General features: G+C 38.6%; 1 pseudogene; it reads left to right on the plus strand.

The window, feature by feature from the left end:
- Nucleotides 1-1,429: 1,429 nt before the first annotated feature.
- The window catches only part of LOC149148408 (oxoglutarate-dependent flavonoid 7-O-demethylase 1-like), a 77,858-nt pseudogene continuing 57,621 nt past the window's right edge, over nucleotides 1,430-21,666 (plus strand).

Genomic DNA, 21,666 nt, shown 5'->3' on the forward strand with positions numbered 1-21,666 from the left:
CCTATCGCAAATTAAAAATGGGGGCCTGTCTTGGTAGTCCTTTACCAGGTATCAGAGTGGAGCTCCATTTCATGCCATTAAGTTTTCCTGAACCCCCCTTATTGGTCTATCGTTGCGCCACACTTTCATTTAACACTTCAGCTGCCGACCCATCCACCTTAAGAGTCATGTACCATACTATCGGGGTTGCAGGGTAGTGAAACTTTAACTCTTGAAAGCGAGTAAAGGATGGATTATTGGGATGAAAGGAAAAGGCAAAGAAGGATAGTAAATAGCATAACTAGTTCTCCTTACAATCAATATTGGGACTAGTGAAAATAAATAGTGGGACTAGTGATCCAGTGATAGGACAAATCTAATGGGACTATTTATCCCAGGACAGAGTAGGACAGAGAAGGACTAGTTGGATTATGGGATGAAAGGACAAGACTAATGGGATTATGGGATGAGAGTAAACCGGTTATATCCTTTCTTTCTAACTTTCACTGTTAGGCCAAGGTCTAGCCAAGGTTAGGTCTTTCCTTCCCCTCCCTACAGAATGGTGGGCTTTGATGCTCCTTGGCCCCCTTTGGTTTATCCCCTTTCTACTTTTCTTATCATATGATCGGGGGTTATAACCAGGGGCTTAGCCCTCGGGTGCTAAGACCTTCAAGCTCCTATCCAAGGAAATTTTTCCTTTGTTACTCTGAATACCACATCCCAGCGCTTGATACGCTTTACCTTTAGCACTTCCCCTTGACATGGTGATCAATGATCAGTGAGATCAGGCCCATCGAAGATATCGCAATCGCAACCCGGGAGAGGAAGACCCTTTAACTTCTTTTCATAGTGCAGGCTGACTTGTCCATACGTGAAATCCTTCTAGGGTGGAACACATGAAATATCGCATCCAGTAAGAAACCCCCACATGTCACAATCGCAAGCGGGGGAGACTTTGGTGTAGGAGCAGTTTAACCTATGTGATCATCGATCGCTGATCTGTGAGAGGTGACATCACCACTGCCAAGTGTCACCCTGTGAGTTGTGACACTTGCCACCCGAAAATGCCCCCGTAGGACCCCTGAAAATGTCGATTTTGAGTGACACGTGTCCTCTGTACTTGTCGCATCACCTTCCATACTGCCACATGGAGGACAGAGAAAGGGTCCGCCCGACCTTGATTTTTTAATGCATTTCCTTTATTAATGTTTTTCGGCCTCCCCCAGCGATTTTACACTGGATCCCAAATCGGCAGTATCGCGTGATGTTGCGGGATTGTGGGACTGTGGATTACAGGACTGTGGGTGCTCTGCCACGTGGCCCCCAAGAGGAGAGAGAAAGGGGGGTCTACCTGCCCTTGGTTTTTCAGTGATTTTTAGTGTAAATCGGCCTCTTCCCTCCTCGACTCTTTAACACTATCAGTGTGTTTTTCCCCTACAATTCCTTAAGGATGGCCCATCAGGTATTGCGAGGACCATGCAGGACTGCAGGATGTGGGACTGTGGGATTGCAGGACTGTAGGTCTGCGGGATTGGATGTGGTTCTGTGGGATTGCACGACTGCAGATCTGTGGGATTACGAGACTGCAAGACTACCGGATTGCGATACTACGGGACTGCAAGAATGTGACATGGTTGATATGCAGGACTGTGAGATGCGGTACTACCCACCACCGATCACCAATAAGTTGTACCACCACATGGAGGAGAGAGAAGGGGGCGGCCCTACCTTGGTTTTTTACCACATTTCCTTTATAAACTCTTTTCGACCTCCTCCAGCAATGTTACACTATATCGCAAATCACAACACCGCAAGGATTTAAAGTTAGGACCCCGCCAATCACCAATATGTCGATGTGCCAATGATGTTGGACTGCACGTGATCCAAGATCTTGTACTTACAGATGCATTGGAATTACATATAACAAAGTTAATTAACCATGGAAATTAAAAGCACATAACAATGTGGAAATAATCATAAGAACACAAAAACCATGACTCAATGATTTGATTACAGAGTTCTTCCAATTTGGACTACGTCTTCGAGCCTTGCTCAGTAGTGGGGAGGCATTCTTTTTATTAGTGGCATAAAAGAGATAAAAGTACAGCAACAAGCAATTTCAACCCTTATACCTCCAAGCTGATAGATGGGTAGAGAATGGAGAGCCCAGCTTTGAAAATAGACATAATCGTTGAACTCCTGGTGAAAATTAGTGCAAAAACACCTATCCAAACTCTTAATTTGGATAATCGAGCCTTCTACAACTTTCTCGAAACCTCCCTACTACTCAAGGAAAGGTTTTGGCCTACTGCCAGGGTCAGGGTCTGTTGTATGCAGTAAAATCTATGTATTCGGCCAATCCTCCCCTGCCTTTCTCCGACACAATAGTCATATATATAAGATCATGGCAACATCCCTCAAAATCAGGGAAGCTTCATCATAATATCCAAGGTTAGTAGGCATAATCAGGCCTGAAGGATTCACGGTAACCACCCTTCTACAATAGTAAACCACTCTCCAGCAACCCATTTCAATGCCACTTGACTCTCGGCGGCGGATTCATCGCCAGTTCCAGCTTATCTACGGATAGCCCGATTCCCAGACAAAGCATCTTGCGATAACTATGGACCCAATAGGAATATTCACCATATAATATAATGTCTTCACATCTGACACTCTCGACACATTTTCACAATCGGCATGAAACCCTTGGCGTGCAACAACTACGAGCCTGTCGGGTTTATTAATCACATTGTATAACATTTCGGGTATGTGACCCTTATCATAGTATCTCAATCAGTGCCTATCGCGAAATCACAATCAACACCTTTCCCCTAAACCGTATCGCAAGCACCATCCCTTCATTGCAATATGCGATGTATATCGCATCGCAACTAAGTCATGCTAGGGCCGATTCGTAACTCCTCTAGCCTGCGATATGTGATGTCACAGTTGCATCCAGGAACGCCAAGGGCTGATTCTTCCTTAAGAACTCCTCCTTTTTTCCTATATGTGATATGCAGGGTTCAGTGGCTCTTGCCATGTGGTGCTCCCTTATTCACTAAAACTAGACCATGTCATCTTCTCCCTGCTACCTGGACAATCAAACCAAAACTTTTACTTGCTCTAACTTTGTCATCTGGACTCAGATTTGAGTATCATTCGCACCATTGGAATTAGGATGATGAGCATTTCAATCCAATTCTAAGCTTATCCAGATTCTTCCACTTTGAGTTTTGATCCTTTTGTCATGCCACTGGTACTTTTCTGAAGATCCACCTGGATCAATCCTCCCCACTAAGAGCTTTTGGACCACAAAAAGACTTTTCAGTCAATTGGTAAGTGAGGAAATTGCTCCCTCACTTTTTCCTTCTCCATCCATTGAGATTTGCTTGGATGCATTCCTTTTAAGCCAACACGGATGTACTCCACATCTCCCCATTGTGAAGTTCTGGTCCTCTAGTCGAGTATGATATCTTCAGGAAACTTATCTAGATACTCGGGTGCAAAATCATCCACTGTAGGAATCTGTGCAACCTCCTCGGTATCCATAATCAATGGAGGTTCATAAAGATTAAGGTTTTCCACATTTACCATGGAGTACATTTGCATATAAGCAGGCAAGTCAAGATGAAAATCATTGTCTCCAATATTTCCCAATATGGTGAAGGGACCATATCTAATGGGTCTCAGTTTCTTCCCTTCTTTACTGATATTGAGCCATACCTTGTCCCCAGCTTGAAACTGATGGTCAACTCGGTGCTTATCATGTCGAGCTTTATACTAAGCTTGACTTTTATTCAACTCCTCTTGAACTTCCTGATGAATTACTTGTATCCACTGAATGAACTTTAGTGCTTTGTCCCTATCATCTCGTCCATTTCCATCTTCCTATTTCCCAAAGACCATGTCCAAGGGATCCCTGGGTAGATAGCCAAAACATGTTTCAAACGGTGAGCCCTGTGTAGATGAATGTGTTTCTCGATTTTATGCATGTTGCACATAAGGAAGTTTTTCATCCCACAACTTGGGATGTTTCCCACAATAGCCTCACAACAAGTGTACCATGGTGCGGTTGACAACCTTTTTCTATCCATGGGTCTATGGATGAAATGGCGTGTTTCTTTTCATCTTGGTGTCCATCATTCTCCAAAATCTGGTCCAAGACTCCCCAAGAAAGTGGGAGTCTCGATCTGACACAATAGATGTGGGAAACCCAAAATGGACCCAAACATGCTGAAAGAAAAGAAAAGCAGTATGCTCAGCAGCGACCTGCTTTTTACAAGGCATTAAAATACACATTTTACTAAACCTATCCACAACGACATACAAGTAGTCGTGACCTTTCCTATACATAGTTAAATCTCCTACAAAGTCCATGGACACACATTCCCATGGTCGACTCAGAATAGGGAGTGGTGTGTAGAGCCCAAGTTTTCTATTAGAGGGCTTTGAAAAAGAACACAACACACAACCCTTTACAAAGCAAGTCACAATGTTTTTCATATGAGATCAAAAAAAAAACCTCTACAAATGACAAAGTTTTCTCAATGCCAAAATGACCAGACACTAGAGAGGTGTGAGCCTCTCAGATGACATGAACCCTCTCATCACTGGGTATACACATTTTTCCAAGGTGGTACACTAGGTTTCCCTGCAAGTAATAAGTGTCCACCTTCGATCCACCAGTTAGTTTTGCATAGATTTCTTTAAAATCATTATCGTTAGCATATTGTTCAGAATAACTTTCTAATGAAAAAGAAACATTTTTCAATACTACAAATGTAGAAATAGGAGGGTGAGAAATCATATCTGCTACTTTATTGTTGCTACCCTTCTTATATTTTATTACCAAATGAAATTGCTGGAGGAATCCCATCCATCTGAAGTGATGGGCTTGTTGAAGCTTGGTCTATGACTGAAGATACTGCAAGTGTTGATGATCTGTGTGGATGATGGTCTCATTGCCGATCAATTAGTGTAGCCACTTCTTTACACTTTGGACCAAGGCATACAAGTCTCGGTCATACGTAGGATAATTCACAACAGCCTAGGAGAAAGTCTTTGAATGGTAACAAACAGGGTTTCTTTGCTGCATCAATACAGCACCCACAGCATATTCATTGGCATTTGTTTCAATTTCAAAAGGGTGTTGAAGGTCTGGTACGGAAAGCACTGGTGTCATGTTGATCTTCTCTTTCAGTGTGTCAAAGGATTTCTGTTGTTTTCCTCCCCATTGAAAGGCCTGATTCATGCTATTCAAGTTGTGAAAGGGGGTTGTGATAATGGAGAAGTTTGCTATGAACCTTCTCCAATATTGCACCGTGCCAAGAAAACTTCAAACTTCTATGACATTCATGGGTTCATGACACTTCATTATTGCCTCCACTTTAGAGGGATCTATCCTTAATTTCCCATTACCGATAACATGGCCTAAATAAATCAAAGAAGTCTTTCCAAACTCACACTTTGATAATTTCAAATATAATTTCTCTTTCTTCCTAAAATCAAGCACTTTATTTATGTGACACATATGTTCCTCCCATGTCCTACCGTACATAAGAATATCATCTAGATACACAAGAAAGAAATGATCAATAAATGGCTGAAATAAATCATTCATTACCCTCATGAACGTGGTTGGAGTGTTTCACAGCTTGAATGGTATCACCATCCATTCGAACAGCCCTTGCTTGGTTTTGAATGTAGCTTTCCAAATTTCCTACTCTGCAACTCTCGCCTGGTGGTAACCACTACGCAAATCCAACTTGGAAAAATAAACATCATTTTTTAATTGATCTAACAATTAATCAAAGTGAGGGAGAGGGTATTGATTCTTCATCGTAATCTTGTTCAGTACCCGGTAATCCACGCACATACTCCATGTGTCATCTTTCTTGGGCACCAACACGATTGGTGAGCCACAAGGAGAAGAACTCGGTCTAATGTCTCCCTGATTTAATAGTTCCTGCAGCTTTTTATTGATCTCCTCCATCTCGATAGAAGCCATATTGTACATGCCAACATTTAGTAAAGGGGCATTGTGTTGCAAATTGATCTCATGTTTGATTTCCCATTTAGTGGGAAATCCTCTCAGTTCCTGAAACAATTCATCATAGTCAAAAACAATTTCAAATAATTCCTTCTTATGATAAAGATCACAACCTCTGAAAGTGTCAGCCATCTCGGCATGTTTCGCCCTCACTACCATGAGCATGCACCCTTTACTAGAATTAACCAGTATTTTAATGTCCTGCACTGACAAGGCTAGCACTAACTTTTGGTTGATGAGATCTAACTATATACTCTACCCCATCATTTGTGAGGTGGTATTTGTTTTCATGTCGAAAGAAACCGTCCTTTCTCTCATATAAATATTGGCTTCCCAAGATGATTCCACAGATGTACAAAGGTACTACATCTAATTCTACCTCATTAATTAATTTAGAAGCAATTACAAATTTGTCCCTACACTGCTTGGTGACCTGCAATTTGGCTTTATTGCTTACCCAACCAAGCGGGTATGGACTCGGATGAGGTTTAGTTTCAAGGCCTAACCTTTTCACTAAGGACCCTAAGATTAATTTTTCTTGGGAACTTGAATCAAACAGAGTTTCCACCTTTGTATGCTTTATGACAACTCTAATGTGGAACAACTCAATTCTCTTTCACTCACGACTCATAGGCTCATTCAAATAACTAGTTCTTGCAACCGAATCAGAACTATCATTAATATAAAGAGTACCTCTTGCGCCCATGGTTGTGATCAATGTCTCATCGCCAGAATCTGATCAAAGGTCATGTGTTGTTTCCACTGTCTTATGCTTCCCTTTTCCACCAAATCTTTTCGGCCTCAGTTCTGAATGTAGCTTCCAACAGTGGTCCTCGTCATGCCCATCCTTCATGCAGTGAGTGCATGACGGTGTTGCTCCATCCCCCTTCTTGGTTGCGACAGTATTCTTGTCCTTCCCTTTTCCTTTCTTCTAGAATTTTCCATGCTGAGGTTTGAATGGCATCTTCTTGGTTTGGTTATCTCGATCGTTCTTGCCTTGGCTTTCAAGATGTATAGCTCTAACGCTGACTATATCAATTGAAGTAGGCCTGAATTGTAATAATGAGTGTCTGATGTAACTATGCAATGCACCTATGTAATTACTTACAGTTTCGGGTGCATCTAATGAGATTCCCAGATTCAATGCTTTTTTCCAAAATTCTTCCATGAACCTTTGTAAATTTTGGCCCTTACCTTGCCTTAAATATTTCCAGTCCATAAGTGCCTTTTTCTTATAACCCATAGGGTAGAATTGGTCTTTTAATGCAGAAATAAAACTAGACCAAGAAGATAGAAGGTTACCTGACTTCATGTTGCCCTTTTGTAACTTTCTCTCCCACCAAACGAGAGCATTGTCGCTCTACTAGATTCGGCAGTTAACCTCCATCTGTCTGATCCAGTTATTGAGTTTTTTTGCACTGCATTCTCCATTGTACATGGGCAAATCGAAATTCACATCTAACTTGAAGAACAGTTTATTAGAGGTTTGTTTGGAATTTCTATGAGAGTGATGATAACTATCACTGGAAGAAGGAAAGGGAGGAGGATCTTCTCCACCACCTTCCTGATTTGTTGATTCATGATCATCGGCATCATTCTTCTCATGCCCAAGTGCCTTCTCACACTCTGTGAACAACTTGTCTACTTTCCCTGCCATACTCTAGAATACCTTTCGGAAATTATGTTCCTCTTCGCAACAAGCTTCTTCATTTTCCATGTTTCTTCTTCCTTGTGCACATCCTACTTTAGGATTAGAGGAGTTAATTGTTCCTTCTCCTTTTCGCAGCTTGTTCTGCATTAGCATAAACTCATGCAATTCGCATCTACAAAGACCTGCTCTGAGACCAAACTTCATCCAAGATCTTTTACTTACAGATGCATCGGAATTACATATAACAAATTTAATTAACCATGGAACTTAAAATCACATAAACAATGCGGAAATAATCAGAAGAACACAAAAACCATGACACAATTATTTGATTATGGAGTTCGTCCAATTTTGACTACGTCTCTAGGCCCTGCTCAATAGTGGAGAGGCCTTCTTTTTGTTAGTGGCATAAAAGAGATAAAAGTACATAAACAAGCAATTTCAACCCTTATACCTCCAAGCTTATAGATGGGTAGAGAATGGAGATCCCAGCTTTGGAAATGGACAAAACCACTGAACTCCTAGAAAAAATAGTGCAAAAATGCCTATCCAAACTCTCAATTTGGATAATCGAGCCTTCTGTAACCTTCTTGAAACCTCCCTGCTACCAGGGTCAGGGTCTGTTGTATGCAGTAAAATCTTTGTATTCATCCAATCCTCCCCTGCCTTTCTCCGACACAACAGTCATATATATAATATCATGGCAGCATCCCTCAAAATTGGGGCATTTTCAACATAATACCCAAGGTTAGCAGGCGGGAGTGGGCCTGAAGAATTCACGGCAACCACCCTACGATAATAGTAAGCCATTGTCCACCAACCCATTTCAACAATGCATGACTCTCGGTGGTGGGTTCATCAGTAGTTCCAGCTTATCGACAGATTGTCCAATGCCCAAACACAACATCCTTCGATAACTATGGACCTGATACTAAGATTCACCATATAACATAATTGCTTCGCATCTGGCACTCCCGTCACATTAACATAATCGGCATGAAACCCTTGGCGCAATGGTTAGCACTTTGCAACAACTGCGGACCCATCGGGTTTATTAATCACACTGTATAAGATTTCGGGTCCATGCCCCTAATCACAGTATAATAATCTGCACCTACCACAAAATCACAATCGACACTTTTCCCATGAACCATATCGCAAGCACCAACCCTTTATTGTGATATGCGATGTATATCATATCACAACTAAGTCCTGTCGGGGCCTATTCATAACTCCTTCGGCCTACGGTATTTGATATCGCAATCGCCGCCGGAAATTCCAAGGGCCGATTCTTCCTTAAGTGCTCCTCCTTTTCGCCAATATGAAATATGTGAGGTCCAGTGGTATCCTACCATGTGGCACTCCCTTATTCCCTGAAACTATGCCATGTCATCTTCTCCTTGCTACCTAGATAGTCAAACTAAAACTTTGACTTGCTCTAACTTTGTCATCTGGACTCGAATTTGAGTTTTGTTCTCACCATTGGAATCAGGATGATGAGCACTTCAATTTGATGCTAAACTTATCCAAATTTTGCTGATTTGTGATTGTGATAGGCTCTTGGGTCCTCGGTATTTCGATTTGCCTTCATACTTGGTGATTTCTCTTTGTTTTCTGGGATTTACAATGGTAACTTCAACATGCTCTAACTTCTGCTCCAAGAGTACATTTTTGGACTTCCATATACCATTGAAAAGCTATTTCTAAGAGCTAGGTACTGGAGAGGGTATGATTTAAATTTGAGATATTTTTTGATGTTGGAAATGGTTTCAACTTCATTTATGTTAGGCATTCTGAATAGCTGACAACTTGTAAAGCAATGAGTTACAACATTGGCTCCAACTGGGGACAATGCCTTGCTGGCAAGGTGTTGAGAACCTACAAACCAACATCCTTCACTATTGGGCATGGAGTCATTAATATATGAACTTTGTAACCAGCAAAATCTCCATGGGACTTTCCTCATCAAAAAACGCAAAAATAAAAATTCTAATAACTGAAAAGAAAATGCTCATCTTGTGAGCTTATTTATGTACATTCCTACTTATGCACCAGAGCTTAATTCACCTAGGTGAGTTCAACCCTCCAATGGAGCCAGGCCAACATTTGAGTACTAGACCTTATGCCTTCATACTACTGCAAATTAAAAATTAAAACAGGCATGCAACATGAAAAATCTGCAAATGAAAAGTTTGATGCATGTTGTTGGCATAACCTCTGTTGTTGGCTTAAGAATAGGCTCATGTACTTAGCCACAGGGTCATGGAATGGATAGGGAAAGTTTGTAGTTGCCTCTTTTTCATGAGCAGTCTACTAACCAATATCCTCTTGGCCAGGGCAGCCACAAACACTGTCCAACTCCTCCACTTTAGCTTTTTCAAGAAAAACTTGTTGTTGATCTTTTACTACCCATTCTTCAATGGGCCAACCCTCTTGGAAATCTGCAACAGATTCTTCATTGTCTGAACTGTAAGAGTCATATATTGGAGAATCTGTTGAAAATTCTTGGCAGGAATCTTTCTGCAGCAGGCAGCAGCAGACTCTACGTGGTCTTTCAGCTTTGGGCTCTTCTTGAAAAACTTGTTGTTGGGAGCCTTCTCCCCACTTGCTGGTAAACGACCCCTTTTTGACCCCAGTGACCATCTCTTCCTCCTCTGAATAATATGAATCATGCTTTGGAGGAGGGTCTTGGTCTTGTTCTCTAGGCGAAAGATGAGCATTGAAAACTAGAGGCTCTTCGCTGACTTCCTGATGGGCTTCCTCTTCTTGCGCAGCTTCCCCTGACTGGAAGCATTGTGGCTCTACATCACTTGACTCTTCACCAGAGTCGTATTCATCATAGGAAGGGGAAACATCACATTCTTCCAAATCAGACCCCTGAGGGTTTGTTGGCAGCTCAATGATGTTTCCTTCTTCACTTTCTCGCTTAGTGGGTGATTCTTCTTTATGCGAGTAGATGTTTTATCAGAGTGGAGCTCCACAAACATATTCAACAGAGTCATCAACCTTGAGAATGTATTTGTCATTAAAGTATCTACAACAATATTCAAATAGAGCATTTTTTGGATAGAATCATTTGTAATAGTGATTGAACATTGTATTAAAACTTCTTAGGGAAGATATGATGCCATGAGGTATTGTTTTGTACCAGAATCTAACATTGTCATCTAAGGAAATTTTGGACAACTTCATTTGTGCATCTTCAAGAAGAATACCTTGTTTCTCCATGCATTCATGAAAGTCTTTGAGGTGTTGGTCAGGTCCTCTCTATGTGTTCCCACTAAATCTAGGCAAATCGCTATTCCACTCATGAAACACAGGGATATGATTGAGATAACCACCAATAGAAGAGAAACCCAGTGGGGCAAATTGGTTGGACATAAATGAAGAAAGGGCCATCTCGGAAACCTCCCTATATGAGTGATTTTAGTTTCAAAAGTAGGGAAAGCTTCAATTATTGTAGCATCATAGTAAGTATTGGGTTACCCGAAATCCAGTATGATCAAATAGAGAAATGGATAGTGGAATTTCCAGGATGTTTACCGTAGAATGAAACAGAGGAGTCACTAAGGTGAGAGATCTTCAACTCACACTTCGCCTGCTCACCTAACAGAGGAAATGTATTTTTTTGTCGTACCCAAGGAAAAATATTCTAATATGTTCCCTGGCAATGACACAAGAAAGATTTTGTCGCTTAAGATCGCACCAGCAGCACAAGTATTGCAGGAGAGATAGAAAGCCCCCTAGAGACAACCTCTAGGTTGATTGTAGACCAATTCTTAGGACATCTTAAGTAGAGGAGTGCATGAAAGGTTATATGTGAGGGGTTTGCAGCACTCCAGTTGTCACATAATGAAAGATAACAAGGGGTTGGTTCATTCCTCTAAATGTATGAGTTATGTATTTCAGGTACTTCCTCACACACACAATTCTCAGAAGTAAAATGTAGAACAACGGAGGTCGATTACTTAAAAGGGGATTACAGCTTAATAGGATTTGTTAAGTAAGTGAGAAAGGATTAGGAGAAAGTATAACTCATCATATAGAGAGCCAAAAACATCCAGAATTCTATAATGAGAACATAGAGCTACAAGCAATGGGAAATTCTGCACTTGTTTTTGTTACAATCAGAGATAATGGATTGAAGAGATGATGGGTGCTATTATTCATATATATCAGTTTAAAGATATAATTTCAGCCCTTCATTCAGGCATATGCATTAATAAATCAACACACATGGATCTGCAAGGAAGCATGAAATCATTTCTAGCAGCTATTATAGCATGAATGCAGAGAAGAATATGAATATAATGGAATTAAACAGGAGGATAACATACTGTAATACTTAGAAGGGGGAATCACCACCATTTCTTTTCTTAGTCTGAAACATTTGGCTATGTAAAGTAATACAGTATGAAATACAAGTCATTTTCTTACAGATTTATGAGCCAAATTGGTATCACAGAGTTCAAACCCATCGGGTGAGAAATTCTGGAACCTTTGTATAATGTTGCTTTCCCCTATTTATAAGAAGAGGGGAAGAGCTTGGGTTATAGTTAAAACAAATATCTTGGCCTAAGCTCCAACTATCTTCTAGACTATTTGTCTTGGCCAGTGTAAGGCTCTAGTGCCCAAAGATTACAACTATGATTTTCTCCCTTTCTTGGAAATAAGAAACTACAAAAAATAATAAGAAGATGGAGGAAGAGGTCCTTTGTGGTCCCTGTGAAGCCTTCTGATCAAGCCACGTCTATATCATCGTGTGTACTTCTGGTTGTTCAGCTGGTTCCCTGTCACTTCTGCCTTTACTGCGTGAATGACTCATTCTCTGGAGTAGGGAGTGGGTCTCGGCAGTCCTTTACCGGGTATCTGAGTGGAGCTCCATGTCATGCCATTAAGTTTTCCTAAGCCCCCCTTACTAGTCTACCAATGTGCAACACTTTCATTTAACAACTCAACTGTTGACCCATCTGCCTTAAGAGTCATGTACCATACTTTCAGGGTTGTAAGGTAGTGAGACTTTTACTCTTGAAAGCATTGCAGAACGACAAGATCTAATTCTCCCTAGCCCCCTTTGGTTTAGCCCCTTTCTACTTTTCTTATCATATGACTGAGGGCTATAACTAGGGGTTTACCCCCGGGCGCTAAGGCCTTTAGGCTCCTATCCAGGGACCTTTTCTCTTTGTTACCTCAAATACTACATCCTGGCACTTGATACGCTTTAACTTTGGCACTTCCCCTTGACATGGCAATTGCCAATTGTCGGGATCGAGCCCACCGAAGATATCACAATTGCAACCCAGGAGAGGAAGACCCTTTCACTTCTTTTCATAACGTGGGCTGACTTGTCCAGACGTGAAATCCTTATAGGGTGGAACACATGAAATATTGCATCTGGGAAGAAACCCCCGCATATCACAATCGCAATCGCAAGTAAGGGAGACTTCGGTGTAGGAGCGGTTTAACCTGTGTGATCACCAATCACTGATTTGCAGGGGTGATATCACCATTGTCACGTGTCATCCTGTGAGTGGTGACACGCATCACCCTGAAATGCCCTTGTAGTACCCCTGAAACTGTCGATTTTGAGTAACACATGTCCTCTGTACTTGTTTCGTCATCTTTTGTACTGCCACGTACAGAAGAGAGAAAGGGTTTTTCGGCCTTGATTTTTTCATGCATTTCCTTTGTTAAGCGTTTTTGGCCTCCCCCAGCGCTTTTACACTCGATCAAAAATCGGCGATATCACGTGATATTGCGAGATTGTAGGACTGCAGGACTGTGGGTAGTCTGCCACGTGGCCCCCGGAGGAGAGAGAAATGGGGGTCTGCCTGCCCTTGGTTTTTCAGTGTAAATCGGCCTCTTCCATCCCTGACGCTTTAATACGATCAGTGTGTTCCCCCCCCCCCCGCAATTCCTTAAGGATGGCCCATCGGGTATTGCAAGGGCCATCCAGGACTATGGGATGTGAGACTATGGGACTGTAAGACTGCAGAACTGCGAGACTGCGGGACTGCGGGATCGCAGGACTACAGGACTATGGGACTGCAGAACTGCAAGACTGTGGGACTACAGGATCGCGGGATTGTAGGACTACGGGATCGCAGTACTATGGGACTGCGAGATCACGGTATTGTGGGAATGTGACATGCTTGATATGTGGGACTTCAGGTTTGCCTCCTCTGGTGATGTTACACTATATCACAAATCGCAACACCGCGAGGCTTTAAAGTTAGGACCCCGTCGATTGTCGATATGCTGATATGTTGATTTTCCGATGATGCAGGACTGCAGGGGCGGGACTGCGATATCGGTGATCAGTACCATAACCCACCGATAAACCGTAAGCCTATGCTTGGGACCCCTCTAATAGCCAATTTATGATTGTGATAGGCTCTCGGGTCCCCGATATTGCAATTTGCCTTCATACTTGGTCATTTCTCTTTGTTTTCCGGGCTTTACAATGGTAACTTCAACATGCTCTAACTTTTGCTCCAGGAGTCCATTTTTGGACTTCCATATACCGTTGGAAAGCTCTTTCCAAGAACTATTCAATGGAGAGGGTTTAATTTATCTCTAAGAGGTTTTGTGGTGTTGGAAATGGCTTCAGATTCACTGTCGTTAGGCATTCTGGACAGCTGACAACTTGTAAAGCAGTGACTGACAATAGTTTTGATGAAATTATTGATTGATGAAGATGCTTTGATGGCCTAAATAATGGATAAACTAATGTAATTAGATATGACAGTGAACAATTGGCACAGGTTTAGGGGGAGCATTTTCTATACTTCTAATAGTGCATTGTTGGCATTATGATTTCTTTAGCATTCTAGTATGACGATGTTCATGATCGGTATATATCATGGATTCTGCTGCTAAAGACACATATATTGTTGAAGGTACATATCCTATATGGTGTATGATAGTTGCTGATGACTATCATGGTCTTATTGAGGTATTTTTTTTGGTCATAAATGTCTCTTGATGTAAAAGTCACATAGAGATCCATGATGTAATCATTGTAATACTTAGTCATGTTTGGACTATTGTAATCCCATTTTAAGCATTTGATATTGAGTCAAATATGTAACCCCACTGTGTTGGGTGATTGATGTAAGCTTGAGTCATTGGTGATAGGAAAAGTCATATCTGGTTGAGTCATAGAGTCATGTACTTCTTTGAATATCTTAAAAAATTTCATCATATGCTCAGCATGGTTAGCATTCAGTGTTCATACTCAGCAGATCAGATCTACACCGCTCATGTCAACAAAGGGGAGAGAAGTCTTCATTCAACATTGGTTAGCCCTTTTCCCTTGATGTCAAAGGGGGAGAGAACTTAGTGTTTGGAGAATGCTTGGTGACTTGGGAGAGAATCTTGGTATGTCTATAAATGCATCTACAGGTGGTGGTAACCAAACACCAAAATGGTTGCCATCAAGTCCAAAGGGGGAGATTGTTGGCATTATGACTAATGTGTTGTCCTTGATGGCAGCTTACTTGATAAATATGTCAACATGAAGAGTATACATGACAAAATGATTGGAAAAAGGAATATCATTTCAGAGACAGATGAATGATAACAGTGATGTTTTGAGAAGCATATGCATGTCCTGTGAACAAATACGTGTACATACACGGGTATGGTAACGAAAAGTCGCATACAATTTTTGTACCATGGTATTCTAAATACCAGGGGTATTTACCATGGTATTATCCCATAGTAATGAGCGCAACAATGAATATTTGATCCCATCAAAGAATACCATCAGCATAACTATGGAATTGGCCTAAGGTATTGGCTAAGGCCTAAGCTATATAAGGAGATGGAGATCAAAGTGCTAAGTGTGCATGTATTGGGTTATTTATGATTGGTTTGATCTAAAATAAGTGTGCACCAAGGAGTATGATAATGGATCAGATCTATTAGATCTGAAATAAATATATATTGAATAATCTACTTATGATTTGATAGATTTGTGATGATGATTTTATGATGTGTATCTGTTATGGTGTATGCCGAGATTTGGGTTTGACAGGTGTTATGGTGTGCAGCGAAGGTTTGACTCAGTAATTACAGATTTGTACATAGGTGTTCTTCAAAAAAAATCACGTACCTACACAGATCTGATTTTGGATAGTCGCATATACATTTTGCAAAATAAACAGATTTGTACGCGAGTGTCAAGTATAAATGGCACATACATATGCAAAAGTACTTTATAAGAGTTATGTATTTCTACTAGGGTTTTTTAGTATGAGTTGATGATAATGGTTGATCTGTTCTATTACGTTTGTTGTTGTATGTCAATGAAGTCTCTTATAATTATCTATTTTTGACAATAATGTTTTGCCCGAATTGATTATGAAGTAAAGTATTGACTTGATGATGTTGCTAAGTGATAATATGAATTTGGTTCAGTGATTTATGTTGGCTTTAGTATCTATTTGGGTGATTGATTCAATGGTACAGATATACAGATTCAGCTATCAATATTTTGAAAACTATACGCGAGTATGCTTCAGGGAAAACACATACATACGTAGGAATGAGTAAAAAATAGTGTATATATTTTGACATGTGTTTAGACAGGGTTTGCAGTGACAAAATCTAGTTTCATTGAGGTACAGTATTTGGTTTTGTATTCTAATGAGTAAGTATATAGTGATATAAGTTGGTCTAGTTGTTTGAATAAGTTATTTCTATGTTTGATTTGATGATACATTTGGTTTAGTGATTAAGTGACTTGGTACAGTGTTGGTTTCAATATTGTTGTCTGATATTTGGAATGGATCCAGTTTGAAACATTTTGAAAAGTGATCCATAAAGAAAAAAGGATAAGGGGGTTGTAGCTCCCTTCCAGAAGAATTTATAAAACAAGAGAAGGTTGTAGCCTTCTACAGGTAGGTTCCTATGTACTGGTATGATTTTGTGTTAGTAAAATTTATAAGAAATTTATCTTTATAATAAAATAAGAAGACAAAGATGACAACAACGGTGGTTTTTTTCCCACATTGGGTTTCCACCAAACAATCCTTGTGTTCGTGTGTTTCTTGTGTTTTATGAATTATTTTGTTCTTACTACACATGGTTATTGTTTTTATTAATGTTTAATGAGGTATTGATATACTGGTTCATGTTAAACATATGACGAATTAACTAAAAAAGTTAGTGAACTGGATATATGCTACTTGTCTTCATCACATTCGCTTACATACACAAGTTTACTTCATAATAGTCGCGTACATAAATCTGAATAAGAAAATAAAATGATAATTAGTTTTAAATACTAATTCACGACCCCCCCCCCCCTTCTCAGTATTTTTCCTAACATCTCCCTGACAACCCGCTGCAAATTCATAACCATTTAAGATATTAATTAACTAACCATTTGTTTAAATTATTTCCTCTATATATTTTAATTGTTGCATTATGTGATCTCTTGAACATATATTGTTTGGATGTAGAATTTTCCTACATGCACCAACTATATTTGATTAATTAAATATTCAATATGGATGTTTTATTATCACATATCTTCTTAATTTATGCTTTCAAACCCAATTTAAAGATTTATTCTATTATGAATGAAAATTGGCCCTTTGATATTCTTAGAAATATTTAGATTTTACAAGTGTTAAAGGTTTACTGCATTGGTCATACAATTCAACTAAACCCTTACTTAGATGCATTGGCACAGTTCCCTAGCCTAAAATTGTTTACAAAGCTACAACATCAGATTGGCATCGTTGTTGGGGAATGAAGTTTGAATTTTTTTCCTGGGACATTGATCAAAACTACCTCTTAATGGTGAATAACACGTCAATGAACTAAAATAATTCACCTGGTGACTTCACTAGTTAACTTCACGCGGGCATACCAGAACTCATTCAGATCCAGAGCTCTTCTCTCCTTTATCAGATCTAGAGAAACTTGTGAGAATTTCATCTATCAGATGTATATTAGAAGCATCCACCTTTTTCTTTTCCTCTCTTCCACCTGAACTACCCTCACAAGCTAATCATTTTAAATCAATCCAAATGCCCACTGAATTAACAAATCTTCCACCTAAAGTTTTAGAACTCCTTTCTAAAGGATTAGATCTTCAATTGCCAATTCTAGTTCATCAGTTTGAGACCTTCGAGTTTCTTGCTTCCAATTCAGAACCATATGATACTAAAGTGTATCTTGAGCTTCAATTTCCTGAGTTAAATCTAGATGATTTGATTTCCTCTCTCATACATATTCAACCTTCAATTTCTACCAAGCCTAAAGAGGAAAATAACATTTACACCAATATTTTAGCCTTTGAATATCAAGAGAAAATCATACCTGAAGTCTAGAATTTAGTTTTCCATCCTAAATTTTTCCAAAAATAAAAAACCTCCATCCCAACCATATTCAAGTAAAATTGTCTCTCCAAAATAGACACTTCCATTACAACACCAAATGGTTGGATTTAGGCCAATTGTAACAACTTGATATGCAACATTATTACTTCCACTAATAGCCCAACTTCATGATTTTCCTAAAGGGTATTTGAAACATTTTCCTAGATTCAATGAAGAAATTGGGCCATCTACAGAAGGCCACTTGGCTGCATTTCTTGATTTTGCAGATAATATGAACATTGAACATGAGGATGTTTACCCCATACATTTTGTTCAATCATTAGAGGGAAATTTCAGTATATGGTTTAGGCAATTACAAGGAAATTCTATAAAATCATGGGATGAATTAACCAACATATTCAAGAACCAATGGGGAATTAAAAAGGATCATGTTTTCTACTTAGAAAAATTTGAATATTTGATAAGAAACCCTAGTGAACTTGTTGCGCTTTATCAAGAGATTCAATAATATTTATAACAAGATGCCACCAGATTGTAAACCCCCAGTCGTTGCAGCTAAAGTGAGATTTTCTAAAGCATTTGATGATGATTTTGATGTAATTCTTAGAGAGATGAAATATACAACCTTAGCAAACAAGCAAATTAATGCAATTGAAGTGGAAGCAAACAGGTCAACGTCTAGTAAATTGAAAGCAAAGGCAGAAAAGGTTGAAAGCAAAATGAAATCCATAGAGGAAAGTACTTCATCATCAAAGACCAAATATGAAGAACATAAAATTGATGAAATAACCTCTTTATTAATAAATATGTCTAATATAATTTCAAGAATAGAAACTCAACCTAGAGTAACCAACATGTTGCAAATAAACCTTAATTCCAATGTAGAAGACCTTTCCAACCTCAAATTTTGCAAAGACCAAATATTGATCAACAAATTCAACCTCCATTAATGATTGATGATCAAGACCCTAAAGAAGTTGTCCCTGTTGTTACAAATGATATTAATTATTTTGAAGATCCATCATCTCAAAATTCTATTGTTACAATCAGTCAAGACCATCCTCTAGCTCAAAATCAAGATTCATCCCAATTTTCAAAATATCAAGGTTTTTCTGAGTTTCTCATTGTTGAACAGAATAGAAGATATGACCTAAGACCTAGACAAGGCCCTGATATATCTATAAAAAAGGTTTCCTTTTATGAACCTCAAGTAAAATATGTTGAAATGCCTTCTTTCCAACCACCAAATCAATTACAAGAATAATCCACTACTGAAAAACCTGTTCCAATTGTTTTTAATGTTGAAAAAAAAAATAGAAAGGGTTAAAATTACTACTCCTATATCTGAAATTTTAGAAATCTAGGTTATAAACAACAAGTATCCAAATGGATACAATCTTCGAGTGTATATTCTAAAGGGGATGTCATTAGCCTACAGGATGAGAAACCTTTAATTATTTTTGGACCTAGTTCAGATATGATTGATGAAAGTGTGCCACCTTTCTATGTTACATTGAAAGTTCATGATTTCCTTTTGTACAATTGTATGTTAGATTCTGGTTCCTCCCATAATATGATGCCTAAAGTTATCATGGACCAACTTTAGTTTCAAATCACCAAGCCATATCATGATCTATACACTTTTGATTCAAAGAAAGTTCCTTTCCTGGGATTAATTAAATATTTAGTTGTTACACTTGCTCAAATCCCCGTGAAAAGTGTAATTTTGGATATATTTGTTACAAACATTTCACCAAAGTTTGGCATGTTGTTATCAATATCTTGTTGTGCTAATATTGGAGGAAACTTGCAAATGGACATGTCCTATGCTACAATCTCAGTTTATGGAGGTGAACATTTAAGACTATACAAAGAAGTAAGATTCATTAAACTGTTTGTAAAGCTAATCAAGCAATATATAATCCAATATATGATATTGATCAAGATTTTGGATGCTTTTTACTTTGGTTGCAATTTATCTCTCTAATCCTCAAACCAGAATTGAAGATATTGTCAATATACCTCAGTTTTCAAATAGTAACATTTGGAAAATGTATTTTGATGGGGCATTTTCTAAGGATGGATCTGGTGCAAGAATTATACTAATTTATCCTGAAAAGAAAAACATAACCCAATCCTTCAAATTAGATTTTGAATTCACAAATAATGTGGCCAAATATGAAGCCTTAATTCTAGGATTGGAATTAGCTAAAAGCTTGAAAGTACAAAACCTGGCAGTATATGGTGATTCAAAATTAATTGTAGAACGGGTCAGGAATCTTTTTCAAACAAAGATCTAGGCTTTGATATTATAAGAATTAAGTATGGGATTGTGTAAAAAACTATTTTCATGCATTCAATATCTCATCAATTCCGAGAGAATTAAATATCCATGCAGATTCTTTGGCAGTTTCTGTAAGTTCTTTTAAAACACCCAATCCTTTGAAATTAGATTACTCAATTGAAGTAAAGTACATACCTTCCATCCCAGATAATATAAGATACTGGAAAGTTTTTGAAGATGATGAACAATTGAAGAATTTCTCACAGGCAATTGATGAATTTTCTGGCTTACATGTTCAAGAAAAAACAATGATGAAATCAAATCAAATGATGGTCACTTAGATTTAAACTTAAATAGAAAATTATTGATCATGATATCATTCAGTTATCAAATAATTATATTCCAAAGGGAGTAGTTCCTTTTGAAAAAAAATTGATTAGAACGATGTATCAAATACTTTAATTCTAAGTTCATAATAGGAAGATGTACATGACTATAATATTGGAACTACAGAAGAAATCAGAAATGTCAAAATTTGAGCCTCTTTTCCTCAAGACATAAAACAAAAAATATGTCAGTTTGTTTAAACAATAGAGAGATGTGTTTGCATGGTCATATGAAGAATTGAAAACCTATGACACAACTATTATTGAGCACAAAATTACTTTTAAACTAGGAACTAAGCCATTTCAGTACAAATTAAGAAGAATTAACCCAATCTTACTTCCTATTATTGAGAAAGAAGTAAGAAAATTGTTGGATGATAAAATAATTGCTCCCTAAGGATATTCTAAATGGATAGCTAACCTAGTACCTACTAGGAAGAAAAATGGAGAAATAAGGTTGTGTGTCGATTTTAGGAACTTGAACAAATTATCCCTAAAATATAATTATCTGTTGCCAAAAATGGATCAATTGCTTCAAAGAGTATCAGGTTCTGATAGGATTTAAATGTTAGGTGGTTTTTCTAGGTACAACCAGATTCTGACCAGTTAAGAAGACAGATAAAATACAACATTCACAACTACGTGGTGTACTTTCATGTACGCCAAGATTCAATTTGGTCTAATCAATGTTGGCGCAACATTTCAAATGGAAATGGATCCGACATTTGTTGGTAAGGTAAATAAATTCATAGTCATTTACCTTTATGATTTGACAGCGTTTTCTAATTATGATGCTAAACACATCAAATACTTGAGGAAATTTTTGAAAGATGCAAAAAAATTGGGATTTCTCTTAATCCTAAAAAATCACTTTTTCCAATGAGGAAAGGAAAATTGTTGGGGCACATAATTTCAAAAGGAGTCATATTTGATCCTAAGAGAGTTTCAACAATTCAGGCAAT

Source organism: Pinus tabuliformis, chromosome 9, assembly GCF_031772625.1.
Source record: "Pinus tabuliformis cultivar Carrire ecotype Pingquan chromosome 9, CPIR1, whole genome shotgun sequence".
Taxonomy (NCBI): domain Eukaryota; kingdom Viridiplantae; phylum Streptophyta; class Pinopsida; order Pinales; family Pinaceae; genus Pinus; species Pinus tabuliformis.